Source organism: Chinchilla lanigera, unplaced genomic scaffold, assembly GCF_000276665.1.
Source record: "Chinchilla lanigera isolate Chin_1 unplaced genomic scaffold, ChiLan1.0 scaffold00002, whole genome shotgun sequence".
In the NCBI taxonomy this organism is placed as follows: Eukaryota; Metazoa; Chordata; class Mammalia; order Rodentia; family Chinchillidae; genus Chinchilla; species Chinchilla lanigera.
Window position 1 is genome coordinate 39,739,227 of NW_004955403.1, and position 7,330 is coordinate 39,746,556.

Sequence of the window (7,330 nt, forward strand, 5' to 3'; positions counted from 1 at the left end):
CTGTAGTTTTTGTAGCTTCCCTTTTTCAAATTAAGAAGCGTTCTTGCTATTCCTAATTTGATTTCTATTCTTAATTTGATGGAAAATTTAGGATTGATGAAAAATTCCTAATTTCATGAGCAAATGATGCTGAATGACATTAAATATTTTCCTGCATTTTTGAAATGAAGCTGTGGTTTGTTTCATCCTTAATCTTTTGATGCGAATCTTAGTGATTGGTTTTTTAAGTGTTTAACCAGTCCTGCATTCTTGACATAAACCCACTGGCCACGCTGTATTATCATTATTTCATATTGCTGGATTTGATTTGCGAAGATTAGCTGTTTTTTTCTTATAATGTCCTTGTCTGGTTTTAGAATCAGGATAGTGCTAGCCTCATAAAATGAGTTGGTTCTCTTCTAATTTCTAGAAAAAGTTGTGTATGATTGATATTACTTCTTCTTTAAATGTTTGGTAAGATTTACATTGAAGCTGCTTCTGTCTGAAGCTTTATTGAGATATTTAACTATGACTTCAATTTCAGTCATAGATACAAAACACTTAGGGTTATCATTTTCTTAAAAAAAAAGAGAGAAATAATTTAGCATTTCCTCCAGCATAGGAGATGGAAATTCATTATTTACCAGTAAAAGGATGCATAAAGCACATACCTTCACATATTGAGATATTTACTCTTTATAGTACACTTATAGGCTTTTTATGTTATACCACAGGAATTCCTTTTTTTTTTTTTTTTTTTCCTTTTTGAGACAGGGTCTCACTATGTAGTTCAGGCCATCCTTGAGCTCACTTTGTAGCCCAGGCTGGTCTCCAACTTGCAACAATCCTCCTGCCTCAGCCTCCACAGTACTGGGATTACAGGCATTCACCACCACACCCACCTCAGGAATTTTTACTAGATGTAAATGCAGACTTATCCCTCCAGGACAATTGGTGTCTTGTGTTTAGAACACTCACAGATTAGCTTTCAGCTTCATAACTTACAAAGGATTTTTCTTTTATATTCTTGGAACTCATCTATTGCAGAATGTTACACATTAGATCCACATACAGATTCCTAAATTATAGCATTAAAAAGTTAAAGATTTCACAGAGCCAAAAATCTACAATATTCTGATGAGACAAAGAAACACTACAAATAAGATGTCATGCAAAGCTAAATTAGTCTTCACCATCAAATGAATTATGAAAGATAAAATCACTAAATATAATTGTAGATAAATAATAAAGATAAATACATGAAATTAATATAAGATGATAAGAAGTATAGAAAATATATTAACTAAAATATATTAAAATGCAATGGGAAATACAGAAATACAATTATAGCTAAAAATTTGCCCATTATTAACAAACTTTTATATTAAAAAATAATTAAAACTACGATTAATAAAATTGAAAATCAATGCATATTACAGTCAACTACCATCAAGAAATACATCTAATTTTCATGTATTCATGAAATAATCATTTACTAAGCCATATAAAACCTAACTAAATATCATATGTAGATATATTAATTCTTTTTTTAACCCATTGATAGCAATATACTATCTTATAAGTTAAAAGTAAAACCATTGTAAAGGAATTAAAATATTTAATAAAGTAACTTAATTGAAGAAAAAATGTTTAGAAAAAATTAAAATATTGAACATAAATACAATAGGATATAGCTCACACATTTTTACTAAAAAATTTGGAAGTGTATGTTCTCTTAACAAAATGACAAAATTAAAATTTGCCAGAGTCATAACAAAGCTTTATGGTTTAACATTCAAAGAATATTACACTTATATTTAACAAATTTAACAATCAAAATAAGAATGACAAATTTCTAATCAATTTTAATCTGAACATCTACAAAATTGAAGTGGAAACCTTACAGAGAATTTATTTAGGTAACCAAATAACAGTCAGCCAAGAAGTACTATCAAACACAGTTGGGAAAAGAAGCTCAATTAAAACCAAACAGCCCTTTTAAAACTCTTTCAAATTTCAAACTAATGATGTCCTTGTAATACATTATTATAAAACCTAGAAAAATAGACCAAAGTTATTTCATTTATTTCATGAAACAGATGTGGTCTTTCCCACCCAAATCTGCTTAGGTCATGCCAAAACAATCTCACTTATGAACATAAGTATAAAATAGCTACTTTTTCAAAATAACGTACTAATATAAAATTTAGTTATAAATAGAAATAGCCCACTATAAATAAGACAGGTTAATCTCAGATCTGCAAGGATTTTCAAGTATAAATAACATTTTAATTAAGAAAAATAATAATTGTAGTAGATACTGAAACAATGTAGGAACAGATGGTAAGGATTGACTGTAGACTTCTCAAGAAGCCCCAGAGAGCAGTAAACTGGAGGAGGGCTCCTAGGCCATTAAGAAGAGAAGTGCAGACCTGTGTTCAATTCTGCTGAATGCATAGGGCCAAGGGGAGGCCTTGCCAGCACCTACAAACGTGGGCAGCTAGTTAGAGCTGGGAGGGGGCCAAGCACAGATTGTGCCAAAGGGACAGAGTCCCAGAAGGAACCATCAAGCAAGGGTTACTCCTGATTAAGAGCAAGGGAATGGAAACCCTAGTGGACAGACTGTTAGATGCTTGAGCTGTAAAGTGGGCATAGGTCTACAGACATTCCTTGTTTAAGGACTCTGTTCCGTGTCATTAACTGAATTGGTTGCTACATGAGGAATTGTATAGAGAGCATATGTTACAAGATTCAGCACAAAGAAATGGTGAAAGGAAACTCCAATTTGATGACTTCGCTTTTGCTTGCATAAATCGTACACACAGTAATGTATAACAGAACATAAAACTACAGTACTATACTGGACAGTACAATCAGCAAAAATTACAGTACTATATAAATAGGGTGTATTGTACTAAAAAAGACACTGAGGCTCTATCAACAAGATGTACAGAACCGCACAAAAAATAAAGATGGGTCATAAGTCTGAGCAGTAGGTCATAAGTCTGAACAACATACCTTGGTCATTAAGTCTGGACAGTCATTGAACAGGTAGCCTCGTTCAGTAGCTACTGAACAAGGAATATCTGCATTAGCCATCATATTATCAAAATAGTTCAATGAAAATGATTTGCTTTTCTTAAGAACACATGCTGTTCAATAACTTTTAAAATATAACACAGCAGCCACCAACAAATCATCCCATTGGCTGGGTTCAAGAGCTATTGATTCCTCATATTTCAGAAAAGGCAAAGATGAAAATGAGTCAGAAAATCCTGGATATCTTATGATATAGAAAGTGTTCATCAGTAATCATGTTTGCAAAACAGATGCAATCCAGATATGATATTTAGCGAGTTGATAAAGTTCTAGTCCTGCATTTCCTTGCGTGCCCTTTTCTGGCATCATAGCAGCTTCCATGAATTCTTCAAGGTCACATTGATCTCACAATTGACATTGTGGGAAGCTGTGTTTTGAATGTGCATTCATGAAGAAGCTTCTGCAGGTCGTTGCAAGGAACCAATGAAACTCTAATACTACTAACAAGACAGCTCAGAACCATGACCCTGCTTGACCCTGTAAATCATTGGAAACGCCAGATATCCTTGACAGTGAACCTGGCATTAGTGGAGCCACTGCTCTGTTGCCTCTGCAGTAAACACCTTGGCGGATAGAAAGACATAGAAAGTATTAGGGAGGTCATTAGCCAGGAGCATAAGACAAAAATTAAACACTAAAACAACCACAGACAAAGAATAACAGTGATGACTGATTATTCGATTGTTTCCTGGGGTTTAGAAGTGGAAAGATAACCCATGAGAAAGTGTGTGCATCCACAGAACAGGAAGCATTTCTTCGTATCCAATAGTTTCAAAGGTAACATCACTTCTAAAGAGTGTGTTTGTATCTGAGAATTAACCTCAAATGAATCAGTTTTATTATCACCTGAGGAACTGTTGGAGCAAATAGTCTTCAGAACTGAGCCCAATAAAAAGAGTGCACTGAGGAATATTTCTTGCCCTTTGGCACAACTGTTCTGTCTGTATCACACGAGATCAACAGGTCTCATCAGACCGTGCTCCAGATCACTCCCCTCTGCACCAAAACAGACAAACCATATATATTTTGGATATTGAGGTTGCCTGTTTTGCTTCAGTATCCAAATGTCAGGTAGCTTATTTTTCCTGTACCTGACCTTATGGAAATAATACATAGTTTGAAAACATTTGTCTTTTCATTAACTCTGTGTTTATTTGCACAACATGTGCAGTGAATGTAATTAATGCACTGTAGGTTGCAGACACTCCTCATTTAAACAGTTCTGTTCAGGCGACGAGGCGGTTAAGTGAATTGATTGCTACTTGAGGAAATGTATATACTAGGTACATTGAAAGATCCGAAACAAAGAAAAGATCAAAGGAAATTCCACTTTGATGACTTTGCTTTTATTTGCATGACTCTCACGTGACATACTGTAATGTATAACACAACGGAAAACTACAATACTGTACTGTACAGTACAATCAGCAAAAATCACAGCAGTGTATCTACAAGGTGTACCATACCAAAAAAAAGACATTAAGGCTCTATCAACAAGATGTTCAGGGCTGGGGATTTAGCTCAGCAGCAAAAGCGCCTGCCTGGCAAGTGCAAGGTCATGAGTTCGGTTCCCGGTACCGGAGGGGGAAAAAAAAAAAAAAAAAACCAAGATGTTCAAAATTCTGCGCAAAAGAAAGACAGGTGGTAAGTCTGAACAGTGCACCTTGGTCCTTAAGTCCAAATGGTCACTAAACAGGTAGGTTGTTAAAAGAGCATCTGTGTAGGATTTTTTTCATGTGATCTTGACCAGGAGTAGTTTACTAAGATAACTGAACCATGCCAAAAAAAAAGTTAGCTAATAAATCCTCATATGTCATTTGCAATAACTTTTAGTAAAGAATACCTATTATAAGTGCAGAATCAGCAATTTAAAGGCATTTCCATTCAATAAAAATATAAACTTAGGACTGGTGATGTAGCCCAGTGACCTAAAATTCAAAAGTACTCAGGTTTAATACCCAGCATTATAAAAAAAAGAGGGGAAAAAAGATATATATGTGCTTGAAAATTCCAAATTATAATTTTTAAAATTCTGGTCCTACTATAACTGGCAATTTAAGTTCTAATTATAAAATAAATGAAACAATACTGGAAATAAGGAAAAATAACAATTTTGAATTATTATTTTTAACTATAAAATTCAAACACTGATTAAACTATTGGAGCTATTTTAGGAATGTAATTGACATGCCTATAATTCCAGCCACCTGGAAGCTGAGGCAGGAATATTTCAAATTCAAGTTTAGCCTGGGCAACTTAGCAGTGACTTAATAAGCCATCATATCAAGAATAAAAATTTAAAAAGCTGGGATGTAGCTCACTTCAAAGTCCTTGGGTTTAATCCCTAGCATAACAAAAGAAAGATGAAAGAGAGAAAGAAAGAAAGAAAGAAAGAAAGAAAGAAAGAAAGAAAGAAAAAAAATTTCATTAATTGCCCACATTTTTAAAATATGCATGTAAAGGATAATTAATGTGAGCTAAAATATTAAGGAAACTTCTAATTTTACTTAAAGAAATAATATATATATATATTTCTCAATCTTAAATTAATCTATAGGTTTAGTACAAGGCTAATCAAAAATAGATACATAAGTAAATATAAGTACAGGTAGAACTACAAACATAGGCATATTCAGATAAAGATATAGGTATAGGTATGATTTATTTGATCAAAGATAAGCTAGAAATACTAGGTTACTATAGAAATGAAAAATTTAGAATATTCTAATATTTTAAAACCTAAAGATAGATATAACTAAATACAATGACAAATTATCTGTAGAAACAAGGCTTAGGAGTTTTTTTGATAAAACAGTCTAATCAGACAAAAGTTTGGGGAGATTTTCTTTCTTTCACATAGCACATTATCAAATAAAATATCGGGAGGATGGCAACTGCCTGTAATCCCAGCACTCTGGAAGGCTGAGGCAGGAAGACTGCAAGTTGGAGCCCAGCCTGAGATATTTAATTAGTGAGACCCTTTCTCAAAATAAAAAAATATATAAAGGTCTCGGGATGTAGCTCAGAGCAAAGATCTTGGGTTTAATTCACAGAACAATCAGTCAATCACTAGCAATTCTCTTTAACCACAAAATTCTAATTTTCACACTCTGACATGGTTTTCTTCAGCACATTGGAGACAATTTCAAGGTAGCTTGTTCTAAAGTCATAGCACAATACCCTGCCCATTTCTAACCTTGATTCATACCAACTACCAGCATATTCCAAATGAGAGAACATCTGTGTGTGTATTTTATAAACTGTAGGTCACTCCATGAGTGCTACCTACTCATACTGCATTGTGATCATGATTCTGAATCCTAAGTGCTGCCAGAGAAAGGGCCATACCTGAACTGCAAAATCGTGCTCTTTGGGATCAGAGGGACATGTCCCTCCCTGGAAACCACTGCATCCACTTTGGTGTAATGCTCTACAGCATTTCCACACAATCATTGCTACAAATCTTTTCCACTTTCTCTACATTCTCAGGTGTCCCCCAACCTTTGATTCTAAGTAGATGTCCTCATTTCCTATTTTACCAAGAAAATGTAAACTGTATGAAACAAGCCCCCTCAATTCCTCTGTCTCTCTCTAAATCTCTCTCTCTAACTCTCTCTCTCTTTCTGTCCTCGCTATGCCTATAGAATCTCCCTGGATATCTGCAGTCCTCTTCTTCTTTTCTATACCCAAGGGCAAAAAGAAATCTCTTCCCGAAGTTAACCCACTCCATTGACTTTTAATCCCATACTTTATAAGATCCTTTGGGATTTTGTCCAAATCCTACCCCTTTGCCTTTCACATAATTTCAGGATTTTCCTTGCTGTTGATTTATTTTATGATATCTAATACTCTCACGCCAGCCTGCCCAGATGCCCTGCCCTGCTCCTTTGGGACAGGGAAACAGTGCAGGAGCTACCCCATCTCTGCGGAACTCTCTGTTGGTGGGTGAGGCCTGCACAGTTGCCTGGCCCTGCTCCTTTGGGACAGGGAAGCAATGCAGGAGCTGCCCTGTTGCTGTGGACCTCTCAGTTGGGAGGTGAGGCCTGCCCTCCGTCAACCAGCCACCTGAAGAACCCAAAGCAGTGACCCCTGACTAGCCACCATTGGGTTCACGGCTGAGGCCAACACATTTTCCACTGATGGTCTGGAGACCTTGGTACTGAAGGCCAGCATTCCCTCACCATTACACTTGTGGTCTGAGCTGTGCACCCCACAAATTGCCTGGGGTTCACAGGCCCAGTGATCCACTGCC